Source organism: Silene latifolia, chromosome Y (genome assembly GCF_048544455.1).
Source record: "Silene latifolia isolate original U9 population chromosome Y, ASM4854445v1, whole genome shotgun sequence".
NCBI classification, from domain to species: Eukaryota; Viridiplantae; Streptophyta; class Magnoliopsida; order Caryophyllales; family Caryophyllaceae; genus Silene; species Silene latifolia.
In genome coordinates this window covers 69,807,915-69,820,843 of record NC_133538.1, presented here as the reverse complement: position 1 = coordinate 69,820,843, position 12,929 = coordinate 69,807,915, and the positions used below count along the sequence as shown (strand labels likewise).

At 39.6% G+C, this 12,929-nt stretch overlaps 1 long non-coding RNA gene across 2 annotated transcripts; it reads right to left on the bottom strand.

The window, feature by feature from the left end:
- Positions 1–1,420: 1,420 nt before the first annotated feature.
- Positions 1,421–4,293, bottom strand: LOC141634459 (uncharacterized). 2 transcript variants are annotated; one of them, XR_012539191.1, is made up of 4 exons: positions 3,771–4,293; positions 2,313–2,374; positions 1,757–1,903; positions 1,421–1,610 (listed from the first exon to the last, which is right to left on the bottom strand). It is a non-coding gene; the product is annotated as an uncharacterized LOC141634459 (long non-coding RNA). The 2 variants fall into 2 exon arrangements; XR_012539192.1 differs by lacking the exon at positions 2,313–2,374.
- Between the last annotated feature and the right edge of the window lie 8,636 nt (positions 4,294–12,929).

Sequence of the window (12,929 nt, the reverse complement as noted above, 5' to 3'; positions counted from 1 at the left end):
AATAGTAAGAGGAATTGATTAAAATAAAAAAATTAAGAAGATTAGAAAGTTTGGTAAAGGATAAAAACAAAAACCAAGGTGCTCAATCAAGATCGTCGCCTGACAGCAACAATAAGAGAGCAAGTCAAACTCCAATTCCACACAAATTCCAATAGCAAAATACTATAAATATACTCCCACATATCCACGGGAAAGGGGGGACGGAACAAACAATTCCACGGAAGAGACGAGACTTACACAAATAACACAAATACCGTACATCCAATTCAAGACCAGAAATTCAATACTCCCAGGATACGTCCCCAGCTTTCAAATCCATCCTCACAAATAAATTGTCCCAATTTCATATAAGCGCATAAGAGCCAATAGTTAACGACAAAGTCGAAATTCATTAATAGTCAAACATCCACATAGGCCTGAGGGTACCGACATCAAATAAGTTTTATTTACTCTTTCTTTTTATCTAATTCTTTTTATTGTCCTTTTATTATTTTCTCTATTTATTGTGTTAATTAACCTAGTTAATTGTTCTTGTAAATAATTGTTTAAGGTTTGTTACTAACTTTCTTTTTTCTGTCTTAGTTAATTCGTCAAATATATAATATTATAAATAAATAGTAGAGGCCGTCAGTTTGATGGGCGATCCGGGTGCCTAACACCTTCCCTGATCGTACCTTTACCCCCGAATCCGCAATCTTTGGTTCAGACCGGAGTGACGGAGCAGTCCCCATACCAGGGATCAAAAGGGGCCTTTTCCGTTAACTTTATTTTTGTATGTTTTTTATAAAACCTACTGGCGACTCCACCTATTTACTTATATTTCAAAAAAGGAGATTTTTTCAGGGATCTCACAGTGGCGACTACGCTGGGGACTTAATAAGAGGATGCAACTGGAGCTTTAGTATTTGATTTATTGCGTAGACTCTTACCATCGTAACATGTACGTACATAATTAGAAGCAGCAGTGATAATGTGTCGTTATTGTCGTAGCGCTTTCTTGCCAACAAACTAACGTTTGAATATTGATCACATGTTCTTGTCCTGTTTTTTTATTTTGTAAATTATTCTAAGACAAAAAAGGCATAGGCTCTCCGTAAGTCAATATTATGCCATTTAAGCTACCCTAATTTACCCTCGGTAAGTGCGTTGTATACTTAGAAGGTCCATTCGACCGTCTAGGCCTTACACGTATTTTCCACCTCATAACGTCGTGTTTTGGCAACTCGTCTGGTCCATATGACTGGGGGAGCACAAAAGCGAGAGATACCCTCGGGTATTTTAATGTTGTGAGTACCCAATTTCCTACCCACAAACCTAACCATAGAGCCCGTAGAACCTTTGATTAGGATCATGTGTGCATTATTCCCTGTTTGTAATCTTGCAACTTTCGTGCCGTTGCATGAGTCATAATTACGTCATATAGTTAATATAACTCTGTTTGTTGCGTCAAAAAATGGTACTTCATTAGTGTCATTCAAACAAGCATCTGCATCTAGATACTAACTTGTACATTAATTAGCCTTAACTTATACCACCATAGGACATTACATAGGTTTTGCATTTAGCTAGTTCACAGGTCAGTCCGTCATTCTGTCCGTCGGTCCTGCACACTCACAAAAAAAAAAAAAAAAAAAAAAAAAAAAAAAAAAAAAAAAGGTAGTTTAATATGCATTGGCGTTGGTATAGATGTGTCTCAGTAGGTGTCGGCATCGCGTACGTATATACACATTAACAAATTTGGTCTATAAATTGGCACCTGAGATTTGTACGTATGCATTTGCACTCACTAGCCTTGCCCACTTCATGTTTCATCTCATAAGCATCTGCACATATATCTCTGAGCATCAGCATATAGTAATATGTATAGTAGTATTGAAGCGTCTGCATCATAGTCCGTCAAGTCCTGCACGTGTCAAATATTAGTGTTAGATTACATGTGACACTCAGTCCATTTAAGCATTCAGTATAGGTAGTTCGACACACGCACTTCACATAGTAAATTCTATTCTTAGACGGTGTCTCATATAGGCCTGCATTTGCATATAGTAGGTTTAGTACAACAGCATTATTGTTGTGCTGAGCACAGTATTGCAGAAAGTGTAAAAAAAAATTAGATTCTCACATTCAGGTCTTAGCTAGCATTAGATACATGTGCATTCACCATTTAACTCCATTCTAGTCCTGTTATAAAAGAAATAAAATGTTTTGCTAAAAGCTAAGATGTCATGATCCGGGATAGGGAGGAGTAAACAAATTTTCTTAGCCACTCTAGCTTGGGAATAAAAGAAGGGTACAAGAAGACTAGACAATACCAGCTCACATGTAGTTTCCATCAAAATTTGCTTAAATTAAGACCATCCAAGTCCTTTCTCAGCTGCATATATATAAAAAAACTAAGAGTAAGAACAAATGTCAATAGAATAAGAAAATGCACTCTTATAGTCATATAATCTCATACGAGTGTCCCTGACATTGCCTAAAAAAAAAAAAAGAAAACACTAGTTTACATAAGTGTCTAATTATGATAGGACCATCCTAGTCCTCTTTGACTTGCATAAATAAAAAGAAGAGCATATGTCTTTTTTATTAGTCACTTGTTCTACTTTTTACCCTTAACTAGTAGAATAGACTTGAAATACTTTAGGTCGTATCTTTTTAGTGTAGATTAATCGACCTCTTAGAATCAGCCTAAACGAGGGCGTGCATTTGACCATCTTTTCCATCTCCTGTGGTGTGATAATTCCTTGATCGTCGTGTCTCTATCTAGGTGACCTATAGGTTTGGAGACTACATCTTTTTACCCGATTCACAAATTCCCATATTTCAAATGACTACCAAATGAGCAAAACTCTCTATCTATCAGATTCGTCAATTTTCCATATCTCAAATGACTATCAGATGAGCACAAACTCACATGATCAACCGTTTTAGCAATTGTCCATCCATTTCCACTGAGGCTAAAAAACTAGCTCAAAAACATTAAAACCATATTCCTAGTACACCCGTGCCCAAACTTACCAAATGAAACACGGGAGCGCACACTCCATGCCCTTAAAACAAGATAGGTGACCACAAGTCCCTTAGAATGAACTTAAGACATGAGTCTAAATACCGATACAAGTTCAAGCAGAAAATCCAACTTCAAGACTCTCAAATATTCAAGGAGAGAAATTATGATCTCAAATAGACACAACTACAGTCTCAAAAGACTCAAAAATTCAAATGTCAAAAGGCAAAAATTCACAAGACAAAAAAAAATCCAGGAAAAGTTGCAATTTAATCAAATGTCAAAAGTCTCAAAAATTCAAAAGACAAAAAAAAGTTCCAGTAAAAAAAAAAAAAAAGACAAAAAAGCTCCAGTCCAAGATGTTAGTCACTTTTTTTTCATTTCTCAGACGAGTCAATTCCACAGTTACATTGTCTCCATACCTTTTGGGACGATCCTTTCATTCATTTAGGTGAGTGAGAGAGGCACACAGGTCTCCAGTGTCTTCTAACACCATGGACCCTTCTACTCCATTCCATTAATCACCCTCGTTTAGCATCTAAGAATTCGGTGGGTGTACACTACACTTATACGGTCACAAAAGTATTTTATTTCTATAGTATTAGTTTTGGGTAATTAGTCGAGCTTGTTACTGTAAAGAGGGCAAAACTCATTTTACAAATCTCAAAATCCAAGGCAAAAAAAAAATAAGAAAAAATGTTGGCACAATCATGACCCACACCAGGTCAAAAAAAAAAAAAAAAAAAAAGACAGAAGAAAATACCTGAACAGGGGGCTACCACAAAACATAGAGTGAAGAGTCAGTTAAGACCAAGTTAAGACCAGGGGCATAAGTGAACACTCATTGCACATAGGTTTGACTGCATTTAGAAGACGGCCAAATACAAAATGATGGAAGGACCTACAGAAAATGTGGAGCTAATAGAAATCCTTTTCCATATCAAATGTGGAGTTACCAGCTATGAATTCTTATCCATGAGAGTTATAGAATAGCTACCCAGATTCAATAGTTCTGAAATCGATAAGCTGAATTTCTATAAAAAAAAAAAGAGCAGGGCCAAATATTGGATTCCTATCTGAACTCGAATACTCTTATCCCTTTCCCAGGTCATGCTCAATAGCTCGTTTTGAAAAAAAATTAACAGGACTAGTAAGGAGATGTGTCATGTGTCTATGGTCTGTTTAAGGAAAGGAATGCATTGTCAATTATCTAGGTTTGTCTCAATTGTCGTAAGTACATTAGCCTTGCACCATTAGCATCATAATTCATAAGCATCCTATTTGCATTTTCAAAGATATACTACTTGCGTCTTACATCATAAATTATTTGCATAATTGTGGAATCAGTTCAGTCGTATTATCAAGCACACCACTTGATTCGAGAAATCGGTAAAACCATAAAACCAAAAATAAAAAACAAAAAAAAAAGAGATCATAGATTCAACATCAATCGACTAAGAAAGGGGAAGCACCCATAATTTGGCCAGAAGCTATGTATCAAGCACACAACTTGATTCGCAAGACCAGTAAAACTATCAGTTCAATCTTATAATCAAGCAAACGACTTGACCAGTAAAGAAATAAAACAAAGAAAAGAGGCATAAACATGAATCGATCAATAAAGAGACGGAAATACTCACAACTTGATCGGAGTGGTGCCAAGAAATCCGATCAAATGTCACAAACAAGGATCGACCGTGCTCCTTCATCAGTCATCCGGTCACCAATCGGGGGTTCAAATTACGGCACACCTCCGCTTATTTCACTCTATCTCAGAGCTAGCAGAGTCGACAATCGCCAGCTCCTTCATCATCAACTCACAACATTCTATTGCTCGACGATGGCTACAACGGCACGATTCTTTTGTCAATTATGTCCCACATCAGGATATTATGCTTGAAAATTAATGGAAAATGTGAAGACAATCATTTAAAGAGTATAAATTCGGAATCAATCGACAAAAAAAAGAAGCACTTACTTCGATCGTGCTCCATCATCAGTCGCCAGTCGGGGGCTCAAACAACAGCTATGGCGGCAGAAAACCGCTAATCGCATCCCATATCAGGGGCGAGCAGTCACCTCATCACCAGTACAGAGCTGGGATAATGGCTATGGCGCAATCGACGCTGATTTCATTCCGTATTAGAGAACCGTACTGATTTGTTTTCTGTAGTGAGCAACAGTATATAGACGAATCGAAGTAAAACGATAAGTGGAAAAGGAATTGAAGAAAATCAATCAGAAATTAAAGGTGAAGTTTGATCGGTGGGCTGAATAAAAGCAAAAGTTGATTTTTCTATCCTAAGCTTCAATTTGTTGAAGATAAGGCTAACTACTCAATTGTTAGACACAACATATTATCAAGTTAATGAGATGGGTCCACTCAAATTAGGGGTTAGCAAAGTTCCACTAATTAACACTCGTCTCTTCTTTTCAAAATGGAAATTTGCAATTTCTAATCCAAGTTCGTAAATTAAATTTTACTTTTCTCACTCATTCTCCAAAATTCAAATTTTATAAATAATTTTAGACTATTTTACAAAATTTTACAATTTTCAAATCCTTTGGTCGGCAGGCCCTGACATGCATCTGAGTTCTTAAAATAAAATTTTTTTGAACTTGCCTTTTTTGCGAAATAAAACTTTTGCAAATTTTCCAAATTTATTTCATAAAATAAATTTTTACAACAAAATTTTCAAACTTATTGGTCGGCGGGCTCTAACACGCAATCCTTTTTCAAAATAAAATTTTGAATTCCTCGGTCGGCGGGCTCTAACACGCAATCCTTTTTCAAAATAAAATTTTGAATTCCTTCGGTCGGCGGGCTCTAACACGCAATCCTTTTTCAAAATAAAATTTTGAATTCCTTGGTCGGCGGGCTCTAACACGCAATCCTTTTTCAAAATAAAATTTTGAAATACCTTGGTCGGCGGGCTCTGACACGCGTCCTAGTTCATAAAATCAAATTTTGTGTTCTAATCCAGCTTCGTTCACCTGCGAAGTTAAGCAAATCCGGTTTCGTTCACCTGCGAAACTAAGCAATCTCATTCCGTTCACCTGCGGAATAATCCAGCTTTGTTCACCTGCAAAGCAATCCAGTTTCGTTCACCTGCGAAACTAACCAGTCCAGCTTCGTTCACCTGCGAAGCTAAACAATTTCACGTTTTGTTCACCTGCAAAACTAAGAAGCATCCCTTGGTCGGCGGGCCCTTATACGCAACCGAGTTCGGGAAATCAGATTTCACGATCTCACCTTTAAGCTGAACAAAGTTTGGCTATTCCAGATTCCAGACCAGCAAAACAAAGTTTTGCTTTACCAGATTCCCGACCGTCGAAACAAAGTTTTGCCACGCCAGATTGGTGAAACAAAGTTTTACCAACTCCATTCAGTTGACAAAACAAAGTTTTGTCATGCTAGTTCCGCATAAGTTTAACAAAGTTTGGCTATACCACCTCAGTTAGTAAAACAAAGTTTTGCTAAGCCGATTCCAGATCGCAGCTACTCCAGGATGGGTAATATAAGAGGCCCAGTGCACGTTTCTTATCCTTTATCTGTCCCGACCGGACTACTTTGACCTTCGTCCTACTCAGACTCGGTCAAAGTGGGGGCTTCTGTAGACACCTCAAAATGTCTACCTAGTCTTAAGGGTACCCGATGATGAGGCTCAAATCTAATGACTAAATGAAAATTGACAATGTTATAATTAAAGGCTCTTTACGCTTATCTACCGAGAAATTACTTAAAATAGCCCAAAAACCATCTTGAGCCTGCCACATATTCCATTCATTTCGTCAACCCATTTTATTAATAACACTAGCCCATAGCTCACCATATTCCTATGAATAGGCCCATTGTTAGTACTCGAAAGATTAATAATGTGTGTCGGCCCATAGCATGATTACGTACAAATTGTGTACAGAATAGTAAGAGGAATTGATTAAAATAAAAAAATTAAGAAGATTAGAAAGTTTGGTAAAGGATAAAAACAAAAACCAAGGTGCTCAATCAAGATCGTCGCCTGACAGCAACAATAAGAGAGCAAGTCAAACTCCAATTCCACACAAATTCCAATAGCAAAATACTATAAATATACTCCCACATATCCACGGGAAAGGGGGGACGGAACAAACAATTCCACGGAAGAGACGAGACTTACACAAATAACACAAATACCGTACATCCAATTCAAGACCAGAAATTCAATACTCCCAGACAGTCGTCCCAGTTTCAAATCCATCCTCACAAATAAATTGTCCCAATTTCATATAAGCGCATAAGAGCCAATAGTTAACGACAAAGTCGAAATTCATTAATAGTCAAACATCCACATAGGCCTGAGGGTACCGACATCAAATAAGTTTTATTTACTCTTTCTTTTTATCTAATTCTTTTTATTGTCCTTTTATTATTTTCTCTATTTATTGTGTTAATTAACCTAGTTAATTGTTCTTGTAAATAATTGTTTAAGGTTTGTTACTAACTTTCTTTTTTCTGTCTTAGTTAATTCGTCAAATATATAATATTATAAATAAATAGTAGAGGCCGTCAGTTTGATGGGCGATCCGGGTGCCTAACACCTTCCCTGATCGTACCTTTACCCCCGAATCCGCAATCTTTGGTTCGACGGCGGTGACGGAGCAGTCCCCATACCAGGGATCAAAAGGGGCCTTTTCCGTTAACTTTATTTTTGTATGTTTTTTATAAAACCTACTGGCGACTCCACCTATTTACTTATATTTCAAAAAAGGAGATTTTTTCAGGGATCTCACAGGCCCTCATGAAGCGGATGAGGACCGCAAAACCAGCAGTGACCCAGTCCCAACGCCCTAGGGAGCTCAGGTCAGAAAGGAAGGGAAGAAGCTTCATCGACAGCCTCTCTCCCTTGTCTCCGAGGTAGATCGAAGACAGAAACCACCAGAGCCATAAACGAACCCTCTGCTCAGTTGTACAGGGAGGAGGAGCCGTCTCCCTCCCGTCAATCGTCACCGGGATCTTTCCCGCAAAGTAGTCTCGAACGTAGGAGCTGGTCACCAAACCCGGCACAGTGACAGCCCTCGGCGACAAGTTCCAGCCGATCAACCTCCTAGCCTCGGCCGAGTCCACCCTCATGGCAGTCTCCGGCCACTCCACAGCCTCAGTCCCGCACGGCAGACCAGAAATCATGCCGTAGTCCTCCAGAGTGACTCCCATCTCACCAAAAGGCATGTAAAACGTGGAAGTCGTATCCCATAATCGGTCCAAGAAAGCACGGACTAGGCTAAGGTTAGCCTGTAGCTTCCTCTTCGCGATATCCTTCCAAGCCTGCACCAAGGCACCAAACGCTCCACGCTCGATCATGGCGCGCTCCTCCGCCGACAGCCGCTCGTAACACTCCATCACTGTCGTGTAACCCGAGAACGACCTAATGTTCCCGGCCTCCTATTATGATTTAAAACAGAAGCTATCTTTAGTTTTTGAAAAAAAAATTGGACGAGATATGAACAAATGAATGAAAGAAGATGGGTGATGAGTAGTGAATTCCTATTTACCAAGCTCTTCACCGTCCTGTAGGACAGGTGACCCTCTGCGGCCCACAACAAGTGCCTACTCTCCCAGGTCTCAGCCCACGCGGGTGCTCCCCTCAGCTGACGACCTCCTCGTCCAACGTTGACCCGTCTCGGGGCCTTCTCCTCCTCAACAGCCTCCTCCTCATGGACCTCGTCCCCAGCAGCCATCACCGCGGCGGTGAAGGCCTGCTCTAAAGCCTCCTCGACCAAAACAATGTCTATCTCCATAGGAGTCCTTCCAGAAGTAGAAGCCTCATCACCTGCAACATTAAAGCAAATTTAGGCCGCGTCACGTGACGGCGAGCCTTGGTTAAGGAGTTTTCGAGCCTTTGGAAGCCCTGAAACAGCTCTTTTCTCGTCATCTTTGGCCATACTCTCACAAACCCGATCGCTCATGTGGTAATTAGGGTCAAGTCAAGCCTAACTTGAAGCTTAGTTCTGGGTTCAAGTCGAAATTTCGGCAGCATTTCGTTATAACGGCGATTATGCCCTAGAAAAGTGTCCTGAAAAGCCGTCACAAACCAAAATTCCGAGATGGTAGGAAGTTTACCCATCATCCAAGGATCCCAAATATCAAGTTTCATCGCAAATGGACAATCCTAAGGCTATTTTCGAAACAATTTACGGTTTAGCTGTGAAACCGTCTCAAATTCACTCAAATGCTCAAAACTCAACGAAAATTCGAAACAAATACATGGTTATGTTCCTTATACTACCAATTATCCGTTTCTAATGTCAATTTGACAAGGCAAATGCATTTGGGAGAAAAGCCCCAAATTTTCGATTGATTGGGTCATAAACCCTAATTTTTTCGATCCAAAATTGGACAAATACAGAAGATTAATGCAAGAATGAGACACATACCTCGATTAGTCATGATTAATGCAAGGTTTTGGATCAAAACTTGGTGAAAATGGTTAGGATTTGAGAGAGAAAGAGAGGATTTATGTTTCGAACAAATGAACACAACCCCTTCTGATTCTCGCGTTTTTACGCAGAAAATACACTTTAGGGAATAGACGCAGCAGGCGCTGCGCCTCTTCCAAGAGACGCATGTTCCCTCCATACGAGTTTTCAAAAATTCGTTATGAGTTCGTTATTTGTGGGCCCATCTTTGGTGCGCCTCTTCCCCGATGTTGTTTTATCCTTTTGGTCCGTTTGACGATTCTCTTTCGTTCCGGCCCGCATTTTTCAAGCCAGAAGCAGACTATTGCATATTATTTATTGGTTCCAAGACCCTTGCTTGTCGCAACGAGCATTTATTCCTTCACAGGTGTTTCGACACGCCTTCATTATATTTCCCCAACGAGAGTAAGCGGATATACTTTCCCTCTCGAGACATGGAGATTAATTCCCGATTATGTTCCCCAACGAGAGTAAGCGGATATACTTTCCCTCTCGAGACATGGAGGTCAAAATCAACCCCTGTTCCTTTCCGAAGTTTTTTCGAAGCTGAACGCGAACGGATTTCTCCCAGCAGTTCCCGCCTGTGTCCTGCTACTCATAACATTTCTTGCTTCCCCTCAGAGTGCGACGAAGATGTCGTTCTCCATAAGTTCCCAAACCAATAGAGTTCCTACACTCAAACCTGGATTACCCATTAAGTTGAACTTATATTTGACCTCCTTCCCACCGATGCTTTCCTTTAGGGTCCCACACCCTAGCACAAGCCTCATATATCTTTTAGGTCTTAACCTTAGCTCCTATGCACCTCCGGAAGCATCTCGAGAAACAAGTCTCAGGTATGGTCTCTTCTTATGGTTGGCGAGCCTACTTACGTAGTCTAATGGACTTTAAACGACCCTCCCCGATATTCGACAGACTCTAAAATGTTCCCGACGACAGGTCCTTGGCTCAGACCCCTTGAGCCGCCTCGCGTCGCCATAGTCGTCAGGTTATAATCTTCGATTGACCTGATGGCTATACTTTGACTTTCGCCTTGTCCAAGCCTCAGTCAAAGTGGGGGCTCTGTAGATACCTCATTTCTGCACCTCCCGCCAAACCACCCGGTGGGCCGCATGTTTGCTACGCGGAATGATTTGTGACAGTTCGTAAGTTTATCGTCAAGTGATTGCTCAAATACTAATGTCTACCTCTTAGTTGTCATCTACGTGCCGATATGGTCGTTTTGACAAGATAATTAGAGTACATTTGGAGTCCGGGCCTAAAACCGTCTTCATTTTCTGATAACCGTTAAATCTCGAGTCAGAATGTTCTGAAACGTTCCGGATATTTCTATTCCATATTTTATAAATATTTCATAATCTTTATCCTTTGGTAAACAATTTCCCGTAATATTCACATAAAATATTAAGGAAAACCAAATTATTCTGTCCTTCCATAACTTAAACACGGAAATCTTTCTTCCGCAGGAGGAAACCACTTAGGAACAGACGTAGCAGGTGTTGCGCCTCTTCCAAGAGACGCAGTGGCTGCTGCGCCTCTTCCCAGGTCCTTTTTTGCGTAATTTTCGTATCTTTTTCATATCTTTCCGAGATTCACTTCCAAAGATTCTCCGAAACCCTAATTCCTTCACGTGATTAGTATAAATAGGAGCCTTCGCACCTCATATTTCTCACGCGAGTGTCCGCCCTTCTATTCTCCCTTTGCATTCTAGACCTTTGTTCTTACTTTTTGGCGTCAACGTGCTTGAACATTCGACCACGTAAGCTCGGATCCTTCTGAGTACCAGCCTCGTTTGCATGACCGACCAATTTGACCAACTACACATCAATCAACTTAATTAATCTAATCGTTTTCCTCTTACGAGGGCACTTTCTTTACATTCACGTCGAGCATCACTAATCGATATCTTAGTCCTTCTCGTTTCGTCAAACATGTAAGTCTGAGGGTGTAAATCTCTCTTTTACTTATTGTTATTTACTTTTTGTATCATTAATGTAAGGTTTACGTCGAAAATACCTCTTAAAACAGATTTCTAAAACCGTTCTTTAAAACCTCTTTTTACGGATTTCCAGAAGACAAACCGTCGAGATAGGACGCAGCAACTACTGCGCCTCTTCGAAGGAGCGCAAATCCTGCTGCGCCTCTTCGTGAGGCTGCTGCAGTTCCTGCTTCCTTTCTTCTTCCTTCGTCCTCTGTAATTCGTTCTTTTCTTATTTGTTTTCGTTTGTTTCTTTATTCTTTGACATAATAACTTGTTAATTTCACATGTATATAATTATCATTCATTCACATGTTTAATTCGTCATTAAATTCGACTTAAATCCCTTATAATCTCATATTTGCGGGTTTTCGTCATTAAACTCAATCCGGGTTGTAGAAATTCGATTTGTTCATATCGGGTTTCTGGAATTCGATCTTTGATATATTTTCATCTGTCTTTTGTTGTATTTGTCATTAATTTGTCATTTATTCATCATGTTTAGTCTATTTTGTTCACCCATGTCATTAATCAATCGTTCATCCATGTAAATAAATTCGTCTTAATTCCGTCAAATCCATGTTTCGTTGCTTTCATGACCGTCGTTCATATGTAATTAACCTGATAATCACTTTCATCCGAGTAAATATTATTAATTAACCATTAAAATCACTGATTTACATTAACGAGTTGCAGTTCCGGCTTCACAGCCAGAACTCACCCTTGGAACAGACGCAACAACTGCTGCGCCTCTTCCAAAGGGCGCAGTCATGCTGCGCCTGTTCCAGGTTGAGTTCTGTCTCTGAACTCCGTTTTTGCTTGACCTAGTTTAATTAGCTTATGTATAATTGACTATTAACCGTACTATCATCTTCTGACTTGTTCGTTGAGTTATTCTTTTATTCTTTTTCTCAAATTATCCGTTTTAAAGATATTTTCGACATAAATCGCCTAATCCATTGTAATTATTGTAATTTTCATTATCTTAATTTTCCTATTGTATTTATCATTGTATCTTGTATCATTTGTATGCCTTCACATGTAATTGAGCATTAAATCCTACTTCGACATTAATTGTATGCTAAATTACGTGTCTCACCGACTTAGTTAAATTCTCACATGCTAGGATTAAAACTTGGATGTTGCATTGCATGCATATAATCGACGATATATCAAGTATAGATAACTTCCCTAATAATTAGTAGAGGCCGCTATCGAGGCGGGCGGGATTAGCTGTTCGATCAAAAGAGCTTCCTAATACGTACCCTCACCCCTTACTCCAGATCTCTGTGAACATCCGTGTTCATTGGCATCCACGAGAGTCATTCTAGATATAGAATGCTAAGGGTAACGATTGCTTAGTGTTCATGTCACTACTTTGTGTCTTGACATGACACGAGGTATTCGAACGGTTCCAATTTCCCATAAAAATTGGTGGCGACTCCAACAAAAATGCAAACGCTTGTTCTCTTCCTCCAAAACGGCCCCGTG